The sequence below is a fragment of the Salmo salar genome, chromosome ssa29 (assembly GCF_905237065.1).
Source record: "Salmo salar chromosome ssa29, Ssal_v3.1, whole genome shotgun sequence".
In the NCBI taxonomy this organism is placed as follows: Eukaryota; Metazoa; Chordata; class Actinopteri; order Salmoniformes; family Salmonidae; genus Salmo; species Salmo salar.
Genome location: NC_059470.1, coordinates 32,704,079 through 32,722,074, shown reverse-complemented (window position 1 = coordinate 32,722,074; position 17,996 = coordinate 32,704,079).

The following is a 17,996-nucleotide window of genomic DNA, read 5'->3' as shown; positions in this document are numbered from 1 at the left end:
GATGACTGACCAGCTGAGGACATGGACCGTTCAGAAAGAGACCGAGGCTGGATGACTGACCAGCTGAGGACATGGACCGTTCAGAAAGAGACCGAGGCTGGATGACTGACCAGCTGAGGCCATGGACCGTTCAGAAAGAGACCGAGGCTGGATGACTGACCAGCTGAGGCCATGGACCGTTCAGAAAGAGACCGAGGCTGGATGACTGACCAGCTGAGGCCATGGACCGTTCAGAAAGAGACCGAGGCTGGATGACTGACCAGCTGAGGACATGGACCGTTCAGAAAGAGACCGAGGCTGGATGACTGACCAGCTGAGGCCATGGACCGTTCAGAAAGAGACCGAGGCTGGATGACTGACCAGCTGAGGACATGGACCGTTCAGAAAGAGACCGAGTCTGGGATATCTTCTATTTACATCATCTCATTGACGGGATACAAGACACTTAAGACACTTTCTTTGTAAATGGGTTGGGAGTGAGTTGGAGGGAGGTGTTGTTGGGTATCTGCGTGTGTCTGTGTGTACGTGTTTAACTATACTGGTGGGGACACAAAGTCATTTTATTTCTAGGGGGTTTAGGGTTAAGGTTAGAATTAGTTTTAGGAGCTAGGGTTAGTTTTAGGGTTAGGTTTAGGGTTAAGGTTACGTTTTTGGGTTAAGGTTAGGGTTAGGGTTAAGGTTAGGGGTTAGGGAAAATATAATTTTGAATGGGACTGAAATGTGTCCTCACAAGGTTAGTTGTACAAGACTGTGTGTGTGTGTGTGTGTGTGTGTGTGTGTGTGTGTGTGTGTGTGTGTGTGTGTGTGTGTGTGTGTGTGTGTGTGTGTGTGTGTGTGTGTGTGTGTGTGTGTGTGTGTGTGTGTGTGTGTGTGTGTGTGTGTATATGTGTGAGAACTGTGGCTGTATCAATCAACTGAGAGCAGTATTACTGTAGCTGTTTCACTCCTTATCAGGTAGAGGGCACTGATGGTATGAAGGAAACACATGAGACAGGTTAATATCAAAATGCATTATGTTCTTATTGAACCTCAGCACCAGTATTCTAAATCTGTAACACTTTGCCTTTTTTTACCTCCCCAGTGTGTAGTCTGAATTGGCTTCTTAAGACTTTAAAATTCTCATCTTAAATGGTCTGATTAGTGTAATTTAGGTCAGACCTTGATTAAACAATTTTTAAAAATCATCACACATTCTAGCCACGTGTTAATAAATATACAGCCAACAGACAATGTCACCGACTCTATTGACGCACACTCTATTCTCAAGATGGACTTTTTAAAGGGGAGTTCCATGGCAACTGAGGACACATACAGTAGGTTAATTACTGTGGGAATGATAATAATGAAGGGAATAGCAGAGCGAGAACGGGAAAGGTGCCCCTGTCTCAACACGTTTCCCATCCTTCCATTATGACAAAGCATTGTGTACTGTGAGATACTGTGTTATAGAAACTAGTGTGCTTCGGAAGTACATATTTCCATTCTGCCACTGGGTGGTGTTTTGTGAAATACTGTGTCCTGTGAAATAGTGTGTCTCTGAAGTACAATGGAGTAATCTAACTTGTGCTGCTGCCAGATAGTTCACAGCCAGTATGCCCTGCATTTGAACCACATGCTCTCTCTCTCTCTCTCTCTCTCTCTCTCTCTCTCTCTCTCTCTCTCTCTCTCTCTCTCTCTCTCTCTCTCTCTCTCTCTCTCTCTCTCAATTCAATTTAAAATTGGCATGACGTAACAACGTACATATTGCCAAAGCTTACTTTGGATATTTATAATAATAAGAATCAAAATTGTCAACGGGACAACAGTAACAACAATAAACATGGGTCAAAATAACCATACATTGAACAATAACAATAAGCATACAGTAGAGGACCTGTGCAGGTTGATTGGTCTGTCAGACACTGTCCCTCATCTTATGGCAGGCAGCAATGTAGTGCGCTGCCAACCCATAGCTCTCTGCGTCCTTCCCCAACAGGACGGGTAGCCTATCCTCATCAGAGAGGTCTTTGAAACCTTGAATAAGCGTTTCAAATCTGGGGAAATGACACTCTCTAATTGTTTCATATGTTTGACATTTTGTCAGGAAATGCAGCTCTGTCTCAGGTTCTGCTGTGGTGCAGTGGTTGCACAGCCTTTCCTCTACAGGGAGCCAGGTTTTCCTGTGTCTACCCTTCTCAATGGCAAGGCTGTGCTCACTGAGCCTGTACTTTGTCAAGGTTTTTCTAAGGTTTTGATCAGTAACCATGGTCAAATAGTTAGCCAGGGTGTACTGTCGATTTAGGGCCAGATAGCACATTTTTGCTTTGTGCTTGTGCTTGTGTTTCCCAACAAGCAATGTAGTTTTGTTTTGATCGTGTTGTAATTTGTTTTATTCTGATTGATTGGGTGTTCTGGTTCTGAGGCTTCAGTGTATTAGAAGAACAGGTTTGTGAACTCAGCCCCAGGACCAGATGGATGAGAGGACTATTTTATTTGCTCAGCTCTTGGCATTGCAGGGCTTGGTAATGATATCAGAGGGGGTCACTGTATTTTAGATGTTTCCAAAACTTAATTGCCCTTTTTTGAGTTTTTATTATTAGTGGAAATTGGCCTAATTCTGCCCTGCATGCATTGTTTGTACTTTTCCTCTGGACATGTAGGAGAATCTTACAGAACTCTGCATGCAGGGTTTCAATGGGGTGTTTGTCCCATTTGGCAAAATCTTGTTTTGCAAGTGGACTCCACACCTCACTCCCATGAATTGCAATTGGTTCAATGACACATTCAAATACTTTTAGCCAAATTTTAATTGGTATTTCAATTTGAATTTGTTTTTTAATGGCTTAGAATGCCCTGCGTGCTTTCTCTCTCAGTTCATTAACTTCATTAAGGTGTCCAGTTGAAAATATTTTTAAACCTAAGTAATTGTAGCGTGTGCATTACTCTATATATTTTGTACCAATTGAGAACTTTGGTCTAATTCCCTGAGATCTGGATCTTCTCTGGAAAATCATTATTTTACTCTTTTAGTGGTTTACTGCCATGGCCCAGGTCTGACAGTACTGCTCTAGCAGGTCCAGGCTCTACTGTAGGCCATGTGCTGTGGGAGACAGCAGGCATTAGGTCATCTGCGAGGAGTAGGCATTTAACCTCTGAATTGTGGAAACTAACACCAGGGGCTGAGGATTTTTCTAGAATATTGGACAATTTGTTGATGTAAATATTAAAGAATGCAGGGCTCAGATTGCAACCCTGGCAAAGGCCCCGCCCCTGGTTAAAGAATTCTGTTATTTTCTTGCAAATTTTAATGCCGCATGTATTGCCAGTATACATTGTTTTTAATTATGTCATATGTTTTACCCCCTACACCACTTTCAATTACTTTGTAGAACAGTCCTGTATGCCAAATATAATCAAATGCTTTTTGGAAGTCGATAAAGCAAGCATATATTTTGGTATTATTTTGGTGGACATGTTTATCTATCAAGGTGTGTAGGGTGTAAATATGATCAGTCGTGCGATGTTTTGGTATAAATCCAATTTGGCTTTTACTCAAGACATTGCGCTTATTAAGGAAGTTTAGAACTCTTACATTTATAATACTACAGAAAACCTTCTCCAGGTTACTGTTCACACAAATGCTTCTGTATTTGTTAGGGTCAAATTTGTCTCCGTTCTTAAAGATTGGGGTTATGAGTCCTTGATTCCAGATGTCAGGGAAATAACCTACACTCACGATCAAATTAAACATTTTTAATATAGCCAATTGAAATTTTGCACTAGTGAGTTTGAGCATCTCATTTAGGATGCCATCAGGTCCGCATGCTTTTTTAAATTTGAGGGCCTGAAGTTTCTTAAAGAGCTCCTGGTCAGTAATTTGGGAGTTCAATGGATTTTGATTGTCCTTTATAGCTTTTTCTAATCCATTCAACTTCTCATGAATTTGGAATTGTTCTGCGTTTGTGTCAAATTGAACGGTGTTATAGAGTGTTTTAAAATGGGTTGTAAATATGTCACCATTTTGTATCGCTAATTCCTCTTGTTTAGATTTTGTTTCTTTTTTTCCGATTTTGCCAGAAGTTGTTTGTGTTAATGGACTCCTCAATTAGTGTCAGCTGCTTGCTGTTGTACTGTGCTTTTTTGGTTCTGAGTGTACGTTTATAGAGTTTTAAAGTGTTACAGTAATGAAGGCATAATTCACCATTATTTGGGTCTCTGTGCTTTTGGTTGGATAGTGTTCTAAGTTTTTTCCTTATAATTTTCTAAATCTACATCAAACCAGTTGTCATCTGTGTTCTTTTTTGTTTTGTTTTTTATCAATTTCAATTGTGCTTCTTTTGCCGTTTGCCTGAATATATAGTTGATGTTTTTTTTACTGCTAGATTGACGCCTTTTTACTGTGAGTGAATGTGGTATCCAGAAAGTTATCTAAGAGTGCTTGGATATTTTGGTTCCAGGTTGCTTTCTGGTATTCTTCTGTGCTGTTTTGGGCCCATCTGTATGAATTTATTTTGTTGCACAGCTTACTGGGCTGTGAATGTGTGGTTGTTTCCATGTCTGTTCTTTTGAGGAACAATGTAATTTGGCTGTAGTCAGACAGAGGTGTTAGTGGCTTGACAGTAAATGAGCTGAGAGAGAAAGGGTCAATGTCTGTAATCATATAGTCTACTGTACTGTGGCCAAGAAGTGAGCAATAGCTGAATCTCCCCAACGAGTCCCCCCGTAACCTACCATTGACAAAGTACAGACCCAGGCTTCTACAGAGCTGCAACAGATCCCTTCCGTTTTTGTTGCTGGTCCTGTCACTGTTGTTTCTATGGGGGAGATTAAGACAGTTAGAAACAGTATGGCCTGTAATAAAGCTGTCCCCTCGTGTGGTCGTTAGATCAGGTAGTGTTCCTCTGCGCGCGTTTGTGTCCCTACAGATGAGCACATTTCCCTGGACCTGGAAATGGCACGTCTCTTTCTCAAGGGTGGGGAAGATCTCCTCTGAGTAATATGGGGATTCTGAGAGGGGATATATATTGCACAAAGGAACACATCTTTTTCTGTCAGTACAAGTTATTTTTTCAGTTTTAACCAAATGTTATATTTACCAATTTGAGGGGATCAATAAAATGTTGTATTTCGGATTTGTTACAAATGATCAGTCGTTCAGAGTCTCTTCTCCTGTCCTCTGACGACCTCTGCGTAGCTGCGCTGGTCCTGCTGTTGGGCCCTGTGGAGTGGAGGGGGGCCAGGTCTGGGCCGTGGGGCTTCCTCTCTGGTCTGGTAGAGGTGGTGGTCTGGTGCGGGGTAGTAGGCTGGGCCCGGTCTTGTCTGGCTTAGCCGATGGAAGTGGTGATGCTCTGGTGGTGGGTGGGGCCTGTGGGGTGTGCTGGGTCTGGTGTGGCGTTGAAGGGGCCTGGGGCTCCTTGGTGGTGCAGTGGTCTGGTAGGGGTCTCTGGGAGGTCCTCTGTCCAGTGCGCCATGGGGTGTTTGTCTTCCAAGTGCTACGTCCTTTAGAGACTTGGCAAGCATCCCTACTGTCTGCTTCCTCAGGAGGGAGTGGTCGTGCAGATGCTCTGGGGTGATTGTTGGGTGGTGAGCAACTTGCACGTTCGGGAGTAGGCCACACCCTCTGGTGATGTCAGCGTTGACTTTCTGAATGGTATGGGGATGAAAGTCTTTGCGGGGCAGCAGAGTGGAGATGGTGATGTGGGAGTTGGGGAACCACTCAGAGGCCCTCTCTGCTACTCTGTTGACCAGGCTGCCTACTCTCTCCTGCTCCTATCGCAGGTTGTTGGTGCCGGTGTGAATAATAATGTGGCCTGGTGTGCCAATGTCAGGCTGGGACAGGATGTGGAGTACATCCTGTGTTTTTGGGCACCATATTTTGCACACCTTGTGGTGGGGGAAGAGTGTATCCTCTTGGATGAATTTCCCATTTGAGTCAATGAGGATGGCCACCTCAGTGGGTTTTACCAGAGTAGTGGGTTTTACCAGAGTAGTGGGTTTACGGTCTGGGTCTGGGATACACAGGGCCTGTGTACAAGGAGGGGTTTGTGGGGGTGTGTCAGGGGGAGCCATAGAGCTTCTCTCTGTAGTAGGTGTCTCCATGTGGGCCTCCTTGTTGACTGGGGGTGTGGGTAAACGGTTGCCGGTATGGTGGGGGGGGGGATTATGGATAAAGGTGGGTCAGTGGGGTTGTTAGGGGTGGTGAGAGGCTGCAGCTTCTCTCTAGGAGTCTCTACAGTCTGTTCTCTGTGCTGCAGCACCCTCTTGATGACAGACAACTCCTTTGCCATCTCCTCCTTCACCTGCACTAGCTCTCTCCACATGGTGGCCTTCACCTCCTCAAGAGCTGTGTTTAAGGCTCTCTCTCAGCTCCTGGACAGAGTTATTCAGCTGGTTCCTGCACTGGTTTATCTGGTCCTGTAGAAGCTCTGTGTCTGGGCTGGTGGTGGTGTAGCTGAGGGGCTTCTCCTTTAGCTCAGTAACCCATACCTCTAACACAGCCAGCCTGTCTCTCAGCAGGCTGATGTTAGTGTGGTCTTGGCTCTGGTGGTTGTAGGCAGACAGGGGGGAGGATAGACTTGTTGTGCAGGAGTAGGTCTGGGCCTGGGCTCCTTCTGTTGGGGTGCCTGAGGTGAGCGGAGAGGTCGGGGTGCTGTCCTTGTCTTTTTTTGTTTCCGCTATCTACCTTAGGGTGGGGAAGTTCTGCACAAAAGAGCTGAGTGCAGCCTCACTAACCTGGACCATTACAGTGCCCTTCTGGTACATGTTTACCGTCAGAAACCTGTTTTCCTGGTCATTATCGCTGTCCTCAAAAATGTGGATTTGCCTTCCCTTGCAGATGCCTTTCTTCGTGGTATAGCTGAAATGCCTGGTTACAGCTGTATGCCAGGCAGTAGTGTGGTCTGTGTAAAATAACAGGTTTGTAACAGTCCTGTGTTGTGAGCAGTCGGTAAAGAAACTTTCCGGGTTCTCCCTCAGAATTCTGTGTTTAAAATGGATTCTTCCCTTCTCTGATTTGATTTCTGCTAGAAATTCAAAAAAAAGGGGGGATGTTGGGGGTCTCTCAGTCTCTGCTGCTGCTAGCACTGCCTCAGTGGCCATGTTGCTATGGTTACCACCAGTAAACAGTTGGAGCTAGACAGTAAGCTAGCTGATTAAGATTGGTCTAACCCACTCTCTGTCAATCTGTTCCTCATGTGTTGATCTTCAGTTGTTCAATTTGGTTACCTATACATTTTTTGCTAATTTAATCGTGTTATCTCACTCTTAACAATCAGAAAGTTATAACAAGTCAGGAGCTGTTCTTCTGCATGACCTCTCTCTCTCTCCTCTCGCTCGCTCTCTCTCTCTCAATTTCAATTCAATTTAAGCGGCTTTATTGGCATTGGAAACTTATGTTTTCATTGCCAAAGTAAGTGAAATAGATAATAAATAAAATGTTTAAAATACATTTCAAATTAACAACCAGAAAGTTATAACAAGTCAGGAGCAGTTCTTCTGCATGACCTCTCTCTCTCTCTCTCTCTCTCTCTCTCTCTCTCTCTCTCTCTCTCTCTCTCTCTCTCTCTCTCTCTCTCTCTGTCTCTCTCTCTCTCCAGTCTCTCTCCGGCTCCCCGTTCCAGGTTGGTGAGGGGATTGGGTCCCCTCCCAGCCTCTGGGGGTGTCTGTAATATAATAGGCTTATTATGCCCAGTGTGATCCCTGATTTATCCCCGCCTCTAAATGCAGCATCAGGCCATACGAGTGTGGAGCAATCCCATTATATCAAAGCTTCCACTCATCCTGTGGCTGCCAGGGGAGGGGAGGGGAGGGGAGGAATGTATGTGAGAGCTGCATGCTTTTACAGAAGATATTCACTTCACCCACCGCTCTCTGAAGCTTTAGAGCTAAGCTATAACATAACAGTGGGAGTAACTCAGTCAACCTAGATGTAATATCTTTAACAGGAGTTCAGCTACCCACCATCACCCTGCCTCCTTCCCTTCTCTCCCCTGCTGTCTCAATTAGTTCTTAGAATACCTGTGTCATGTTCTTAGAATGTACTGTACCTGTAGCATTTCTAGAATGAATTATGTTATGTTCTTAGAATGTATATGTTGTGTCTCTGGGTGAATGCGATGTCTTCACCTCAGTTAGCATGTTATGGATGAGAGTACTCCTGGGGTTCTGAGTGATGACCAGAAGTCATATCTAGTGCTCTGGAGGGGCAGAGGCAAGAGAAACACTCATATATATTTTGCTCTGGCCAGTTTCTGAATCTCTTCCATTGTCACAGTCCCAGACACTCTGAGGGGGGAGAGAGAGAGAGAGAGAGAGCGAGAGAGAGATAGTATGAGTCATCACATTACCACTAATGCCCCCCCCCAAAAAAAATGATTCTGCATGTAATGTCTGCAAGTAGAGAACAATGTAGTGCTAAGGTAGAGGACAATGTAGTGGTAAGGTAGAGGAGAATGTAGTGGTAAGGTAGAGGACAATGTAGTGGTAAGGTAGAGGAGAATGTAGTGGTAAGGTAGAGGACAATGTAGTGGTAAGGTAGAGGACAATCTAGTGGTAGGGTAGAGGAGAATGTAGTGGTAAGGTAGAGGAGAATGTAGTGGTAAGGTAGAGGACAATGTAGTGGTAAGGTAGAGGAGAATGTAGTGGTAAGGTAGAGGACAATGTGGTAGTAAGTTAGAGGACAATGTAGTGCTAAGGTAGAGGACAATGTAGTGGTAAGGTAGAGGAGAATGTAGTGGTAAGGTAGAGGACAATGTAGTGGTAAGGTAGAGGACAATCTAGTGGTAAGGTAGAGGAGAATGTAGTGGTAAGGTAGAGGACAATGTGGTAGTAAGTTAGAGGACAATGTTGTGGTAAGGTAGAGGAGAATGTAGTGGTAAGGTAGAGGACAATGTAGTGGTAAGGTAGAGGAAAATGTAGTGGTAAGGTAGAGGAGAATGTAGTGGTAAGGTAGAGGACAATGTAGTGGTAAAGTAGAGGAGAATGTAGTGGTAAGGTAGAGGACAATGTAGTGGTAAGGTAGAGGAGAATGTAGTGGTAAGGTAGAGGACAATGTAGTGGTAAGGTAGAGGACAATCTAGTGGTAAGGTAGAGGAGAATGTAGTGGTAAGGTAGAGGACAATGTGGTAGTAAGTTAGAGGACAATGTAGTGGTAAGGTAGAAGAGAATGTAGTGGTAAGGTTGAGGCCAAATCAGTTAGAGGTAATGTCTCAGAATAATAAAGAAAACAATATTCTCCCATAACCTCTGCAAATACATTGCTTTACTGCAGCATGTGTCTATGTGCTGAGGATTCAGGACGAGCTTCTTCTCAGCCGAGACAGCTCTCTTTCCAGTAGTGGGGCTCCTGGAACAATTGTTATCGTCCAAAGGTCTGTGCCTGAGGCTAGCTCCATTGATCTGCGCCAATAATACTGAGCTAGAGACAAGTGCTGAGGTGCAATTATTCAGGCACACAACCAAAGTCTTAAATATTCTGTACACTGGCAAACAGTGCCTGTTTATGCCACTACAACCCTCAATACAATGGAATGGACAGGTTAAAGGCATACTTCAGTATTTTGAAATGAAAATATTTATGATGTAGCTGGCACTGAGGCTTTCACAGCAGTTAATGTTGGGTTGTGTACTTGCGTGCGTGTGTGCGTGTGTGTGTGTGTGTGTGCTTGCATGCATTTGTGAGCATGCCTTTCATGCTGAATCCAGTATATCTACGTGACAGTATGCATGAGTGTGTGTGTGCTTGAGTGCGTGTGTGTGTGTGTGTGTGTGTGTGTGTGTGGTGTGTGTGTGTGTGTGTGTGTGTGTGTGTGTGTGTGTGTGTGTGTGTGTGTGTGTGTGTGTGTGTGTGTGTGTGTGTGTGTGTGTGTTGGAGTGACTGTGTGTGTGTTGGAGTGACTGTGTGTGTGTTGGAGTGACTGTGTGTGTGTTGGAGTGACTGTGTGTGTGTTGGAGTGACAGTGTGTGTGAGTGTGTCGGGCCCTGTGAGTGTGCATAGAGACAATCTAAACATTTGTTTTAAATTGAATGCAAGGGTCAACTCAGTTAGTCCATATAGCCATTTTGTTAGTTATTTAGTTAGCTATTTAGAAGTCTTATGGCTTGGGGATATAAGCTGTTCAGGAGCCTGTTGGGGTCAGACTTGAAGCGCCGGTACCGCTTGCCGTGCAAAAGCAGAAGGAACAGTCTATGGCTTGGGTGGCTGGAGTCTTTAACGATTTTCCAGGCCTTCCTTTCACACCACCAGATATAGAGGTGCTGGATTGCAGGGAGCTCCACCCCAGTGATGTACTGGGCTGTCCACATCAAATCAAATCAAATCAAATGTATTTATATAGCCCTTCGTACATCAGCTGATATCTCAAAGTGCTGTACAGAAACCCAGCCTAAAACCCCAAACAGCAAGCAATGCATGTGAAAGAAGCACGGTGGCTAGGAAAAACTCCCTAGGAAAAACTCCCTAGAAAGGCCAAAAACCTAGGAAGAAACCTAGAGAGCAACCAGGCTATGAGGGTTGGCCAGTCCTCCACATCACCCTCTGTAGCACCATGTGACAAATGCTCTCAATGGCACAGTTGTAGAACTTTTTGAGGAATACATGATTAAAAGCACATTATATTTGTAGCGCATGAATCTGTAGTATGTTGTAAAAACACTCATGGACCCTGAGAAATACACTACACATAGCAGGTGTGTATTGCGACTTTGATGAACTGTACCTGTTTATGCCACAACAACTCTCAGTTCAATGGAATGGACAGATTAAAGGTATACTTCAGTTTCTAGGGAATGCATCCCTTTGTCTAATTCTCCAGTCCGATGAACTTATGCACAGCATTTTTATGTCTCTGCATCACTATAGTATGAGGTAGAGGCCAATGCAGTAAAGTAGAGGACAATATAGTGGTAAGGTAGAGGACAATGTAGTGGTAAGGTAGAGGACAATGTAGTGGTAAGGTAGAGGACAATGTAGTGGTAAGGTAGAGGACAATATAGTGGTAAGGTAGAGGACAATATAGTGGTAAGGTAGAGGACAATGTAGTGGTAAGGTAGAGGACAATGTAGTGGTAAGGTAGAGGACAATGTAGTGGTAAGGTAGAGGACAATGTAGTGGTAAGGTAGAGGACAATGTAGTGGTAAGGTAGAGGACAATGTAGTGCTAAGGTAGAGGACAATGTAGTGCTAAGTTAGAGGACAATGTAGTGGTAAGGTAGAGGACAATGTAGTGCTAAGGTAGAGGACAATGTAGTGGTAAGGTAGAGGACAATGTGGTGGTAAGGTAGAGGACAATGTGGTGGTAAGGTAGAGGACAATGTAGTGGTAAGGTAGAGGACAATGTAGTGGTAAAGTAGAGGACAATGTAGTTAGTGGTACAGGATCAGAATAATAAAGAAAACAATATTCTCCCATAACCTCTGCAAATACATTGCTTTACTGCAGCATGTGTCTATGTGCTGAGGATTCAGGACGAGCTTCTTCTCAGCCGAGACAGCTCTCTTTCCAGTAGTGGGGCTCCTGGAACAATTGTTATCGTCCAAAGGTCTGTGCCTGAGGCTAGCTCCATTGATCTGCGCCAATAATACTGAGCTAGAGACAAGTGCTGAGGTGCAATTATTCAGGCACACAACCAAAGTCTTAAATATTCTGTACACTGGCAAACAGTGCCTGTTTATGCCACTACAACCCTCAGTACAATGGAATGGACAGGTTAAAGGCATACTTCAGTATTTTGAAATGAAAACATTTATCTGCTTCCGCAGAGTCAGATGAGCTATTGTTATGTCTCTCCGTCCATTTTGAAGGAAGTTTCTAATTAGTGTTAGCGCAATGACTGGAAGTCTATGGTAACTGCTAGCACGCTAACGTACAGTAGTATTCAAAAGGTTGGACATACCTATTCATTCAAGGGTTTTTCTTTATTTTTACTATTTTCTACATTGTAGAATAATAGTGAAGACATCACAACTATGGAATAACACATACTGTATGGAATCCTGTAGTATTAAAATATATTTAATATTTGAGATTCTTCAAAGTAGTCACCCTTTGCCTTGATGACAGTTTTGCACACAACTGGCATTCTCTCAACCAGCTTCAACTGAAATGCTTTTCCAACAGTCTTGAAGGAGTTCCCACATATTCTTAGCACTTGCTGGCTGTTTTTTTTAAATTTTGTTACTTAACCTTTATTTAACTTTTCCTTCACTCTGCGGTCCAACTCATCCCAAAACTTCTCAATTGGGTTGAGGTTGGGTGATTGTGGCGGCCAGGGCATCTGATGGAGCACTCCATCACTCTCTTTCTTGGTCAAATAGCTCTTACATAGCCTGGAGATGTGTTTTGAGTCATTGTCCTGTTGAAAAACAAATGATAGCCCCACTAAGCGCAAACCAGATGGGATGGCGTATCGCTGCAGAATGCTGTGGTAGCCATGCTGGTTAAGTGCGCCTTGAATTCTAAATAAATCAGCAACAGTGTCACCAGCAAAGCACCTCCACACCATCACACCTCCTCCTCCTCCATGCTTCATCGTGGGATCCACACATGCGGAGATCATCCATTCACCTACTGCATCTCACAAAGACAGGGTGATTGGAACCAAAAATCTCAAATTTGGATTCATCATACCATAGGACAGCATACCACCAGTCTAATGTCCATTGCTTGTTTTTCTTAGCCCAAGCAATTCTCTTCTTCTTATTGGTGTCTTTAGTAGTGGTTTCTTTGCAGCAATTTGACCATGAAGGCCTGATTCATGTAATCTCCTCTGAACAGTTGATGTCTGTTACTTGAACTCTGTGAAGCATTTTTTGGGGTTGCAATCTGAGGTGCAGATAACTCTAATTAACTTATCCTCTACAGCAGAGGTAACTCTGGGTCTTCCTTTCCTGTGGCGGTCCTCATGAGAGATAGTTTCATCATAGCGGTTGATGGTTTTTGCGACTGCACTTGAACAAACTTTCAAAGTTCTTGAAATGTTCTGGATTGACTGACCTTCATGTCTTAAAGTAATGATGGACTGTCATTTCTCTTTGCTTGTTGAGCTGTTCTTGCCATAATATGAACTTGGTCTTTTACCAAATAGGGCTATCTTCCGTATACCAACCATACCTTGTCACAACACAACTGATTGGCTCCAACACATTAAGATGTAAAGAAATTCCACAAATAAACTTTTAACAATGCACACCTGTTAATTGAAATGCATTCAGGTGACTAACTCATGAAGCTGGTTGAGAGAATGCCAAGTGTGTGCAAAGCTGTCATCTTGCAAAGGGTGGTTACTTTGAAGAATCTCAAATATAAAATGTATTTTGATTTAACAATTTTTTGTTTCCTACATGATTCCATATGTGTTATTTCATAGTTTTGATGTCTTCACTATTATTCTACAATGTAGAAAATAGTAAAAATAAAGAAAAACCCTTGAATGAATAGGTGTGTCCAAACTTGACTGGTGCTGTACGTCACAAAATACTGAAATATACCAAAACCGTTGGACATATAAAAACTGTCTTTTTTTCTTTATTTTTTAAATAATGTTGATTATGACATTTTGGAAAATATTAATAACATTCCACCCATGAGGCCACTAGGTCATTTGACTGCAGGAAGGGACCACAGACTTGAGGCCTCTGTCATATGCAGCACTGTAACCAATATATTAACTGCAGTGTTCAACATGCTTTCAACTGGGAAGCTTAGTTAGGTTTTTTGCCTACAGCAGTTTGAGTTGTGCTGCATAGTTGTACTGTACATCATTTGAGCAGCCTGTCAGCTTTGGCTGAGCTCTACACTGTCACACACCCACTCCGGGCCCCACCCAGACCTAGCTGCCAGGGGATGATTGTGTTTTAATCACATCTGTTGCTGTGGTAGGGCCACCTGTGTGCTGACACCCATTAGAGATGGCTGCCATCCCTGAGGCCGAGAAAACCTTTCCGCATGCTTGCACATGTCACACAGTAAATAAAGACAGATATGTTTCGCAGCTCGCAGCTTTGATACGTTTCCTTTCTGACAAGCGGAGTAGTACACAATTCATTTTTTGGTCTGAAATGAAATGAAATGTGTCTTTTTCTGTATCTCAAAAAAATATGAATTGAAGTTTGTCGCATATGCTGAAATTCTTCACCACTTTGCTTTGTCCTTTCATCGTCATTTAAAGAACAGAAATAAAAACGTGTTTGTGCCATTTCACTCATTTTTACATTAAACAACATAATTATTTTTAAGCCAAGTGCCCCCGAACATTGTCATGGCAATGAACCTGGATTGTGTATCACAACCCAATTTCCTATAACAAGAGATGAGGTGCATGGTGGAATCAGCTGTGTTGCCATGGAGAACAAGAAAAGACCATCACAATTTAGTGTGTGAATGAATAATCAACATAATGACATCATTAGAATGTGTGCATTTCCAGTAAAAAATACAATGTCTCAACATAATTTAGTATTTTGTGAAGACAGTGTAAAAGCGTATATGTGATAAAGGAAATGGTATTGTGTTAATGTATGATAATGCAGTCACACATCAGTTCCCTGACACTTCTTGCCGCTCTATGCCAGCAACAGAAAGCGAGGTCACAGAGATCAGGTCATCTCACTGAATATCTCCGACAATATCTCCGACTCTCTCTCTCTCTCTCTCTCTCTCTCTCTCTCTCTCTCTCTCTCTCTCTCTCTCTCTCTCTCTCTCTCTCTCTCTCTCTTTCTCTGCCCCTCTCTCTGACTCTCCATTTCAATTCAATTTCAATTTCAGGGCTTCATTGGCATGGGAAGGATATGTTCACATTGCCAAAGCAAGTGAAATAGATAATAAACAGAAGTGAAATAAACAATAAAAAAGTAACAGTAAACATTACACTTATATTCCAAAATAATAAATATTCCATATTCCACTCACAAATATTCCAAAATAATAAAGACATTTCTAATGTCATATTATGTCTATATACAGTGTTGTAACAATGTGAAAATAGTTAAAGTACAAATGTAAAATAAATAAACATAAGTATGGGTTGTATTTACAATGGTGTTTGCTGCTGTGATTCACACTGTGGTATTTCAACCAATACATATCGGAGTTTATCAAAATTGGGTTTGTTTTCGAATTCTTTGTTTATCTGTATAATCTGAGGGAAAAATCTGACTCTAATATGGTCATACATTTGGCAGGAGGTTAGGAAGTGCAGCTCAGTTTCCACCTCATTTTGAGAGCAGTATGCACGTCTTCTCTTGAAAGCCAGGTCTGCCTACTGCGGCCTTTCTCAATAGCAAGGCTATGCTCACTGACTGTGTACCTGGTCAAAGTTTTCCTTAAGTTTGGGTCAGTCACAGTGGTCAGGTACTCTCAATTTAGGGCGAAATAGCATTCTAGTTTGCTTTTTTTTTTAGATAATTCTTTCCAATGTGTTAAGTAATTATCTTTTTATTTTCTCATGATTTGGTTAGGTCCAATTGTGTTGCTGTCCTGAGGCTCTGTGGGTCTGTTTGTGCCCCAGGACCAGCTTGCTTAGGGGACTCTTCTCCAGGTTCATCTCTCTGTAGGCGAAGGCTTTGTTATGGAAGGTTTGGGAATCACATCCTTTTAGGTGGTTGTAGAATTTAACGGCTCTTTTCTGGATTTTGATAAATAGCGGGTATCGGCCTAATTCTGCTCTGCATGCATTATTTGGTGTTTTACGTTGTACACTGAGGATATTTTTTGCCAAATTCTGAATGCAGAGTCTCAATTTGGTGTTTCTCTCATTTTGTGAATTCTTGGTTGTTGAGCGGACCCAGAACTCACAACCATAAAGGGAAATGGGTTCTATAACTGATTACATTTTTTTTGCCAGATCCTAATTGGTATGTTACATTGTATGTTCCTTTTGATGGCATAGAAGGCCCTTCTTGCCTTGTGTCTCAGCTTGTTCACAGCTTTGTGGAAGTTACCTGTAGTGCTGATGTTTAGGCCGAGGTATGTATAGTTTTTTGTGTGCTCTAGGGCAACGGTGTCTAGATGGAATTTGTATTTGTGGTCCTGGCGACTGGACCTTTTTTGGTAGTTCATTATTTTTGTCTTAATGAGATTTACCTGTCAGGGCCCAGGTCTGACAGAATCTGTGCAGTTTATCTAGATGTTGCTGTAGGCCCACCTTTGTTGGGGACAGAAGCACCAGATCATCAGCAAACAGCAGACTTCAAATTCTAGTAGGGTGAGGCCGGGTGCTGCAGACTGTTCTATATATATATTGAAGAGGGTGGGGCTTAAGCTGCATCCCTTTCTCACCCCACGGCCTTGTGGAAAGAAATGTGTGTGTTTTAAGCCAATGTTAACGGCACACTTGTTGTTTGTGCATATGGATTTCCTAATGTTATGTTTTTCCCCCAATAACGCTTTCCATGAATTTGAATAGCAGACCCTCGTGCCAAATTGAGTCTAAAACCTTTTTGAAATCAACAAAACATGAGAAGACTTTGCCATTGATTTATTTGTTTGTCAATTGGGGTGTGGAGGGTGAATATGTGGTCTGCCGTGCGGTATTTTGGTAAAAAGCCAATTTGACATTTTCTCAGTACATTGTTTTCAATGAGGAAATGTACGAGTCTGCTGTTAATGATAATGCATTGGATTTTCCCAAGGATGCCGCATACCCCAAGGTAGTTATTGGGGTCAAATTCTCTCTCTCTCTCTCTCTCTCTCTCTCTCTCTCTCTCTCTCTCTCTCTCTCTCTCTCTCTTCCTTTCTCCCTCTCTTCCTTTCTTCCTCTCTTCCTCCCTCCCTCTCCCTGTCCCTCTATTTCCATCCCCCTCTCTCACCCTCTCTCTCGCTCCCTCTCTTACTCACCCCTCTCTCTCTTCCCCTTCCCTTCTATCTCCTCTCTCCTCTCTCTCTCTCTCTCCCTCTCCTTCTCTTTCTCTCTCCCTCTCTCTATTTCCCTCCGCCTCTACCTCTCTCTCCATTCTCTCTGAAACCTCTCAGCTTTTACCAACGTCTGTCAACCTAACGTATGTCTGGTGGAAACCAACATGAAATGGAATTGTTTTAACATAACACTACTGTTTAAATGTCAAACCCAATGCAGGGGGAAAGCTCTGAATAGAGAAGTCAGTTATACTTCATAGGCAACAAAGATGCATTCAATTAGCCTCTTGTTAAAAGGGCCTAATCTTTAGCTTGACTGGCTTACCTTTAGTTTGACTGGCTAACCAATGGAGCTGCGTAGTTGGCAGGTCTGCATGGTTGTTTGGTTTCATCTGTCACATATTCATGGACACACACAGGCAAACATACCGGACTCTTACAAAGGGTAGGGTTAGGTACTGGATTCTTTCAAAGGGTAGTGTTAGGTACTGGACTCTTGCAAAGGGTAGGGTTAGGTACTGAACTCTTATAAAGGGTAGGGTTAGGTACTGAACTCTTGCAAAGGGTAGGGTTAGGTACTGGACTCTTGCAAAGAGTAGTGTTAGGTACTGGACTCTTGCAAAGTGTAGGGTTAGGTACTGAACTCTTACAAAGGGTAGGGTTAGGTACTGAACTCTTGCAAAGGGTAGGGTTAGGTACTGGACTCTTACAAAGGGTTAGGTACTGGACTCTTACAAAGGGTAGGGTTAGGTACTGAACTCTTGCAAAGGGTAGGGTTAGGTACTGGACTCTTACAAAGGGTAGGGTTAGGTACTGGACTCTTACAAAGGGTAGGGTTAGGTACTGGACTCTTACAAAGGGTAGGGTTAGGTTCTGGATTCGTATAAAGGGTAGGGTTAGGTACTGGACTCTTAAAAAGGGTTAGGTACTGGACTCTTACAAAGGGTAGAGTTAGGTACTGTACTCTTTGAAAGTGTAGGGTTAGGTACTGGCTTCTTAAAAAGGGTTAGGTATTGGACTCTTAAAAAGGGTTAAGTACTGGACTTTTACAAAGGGTAGTGTTAGGTACTGGACTCTTACAACCGGTTAGGTACTGGACTCTTACAAAGGGTAGGGTTAGGTACTGGACTCTTATAAAGGGTAGTGTTAGGTACTGGACTCTTATAAAG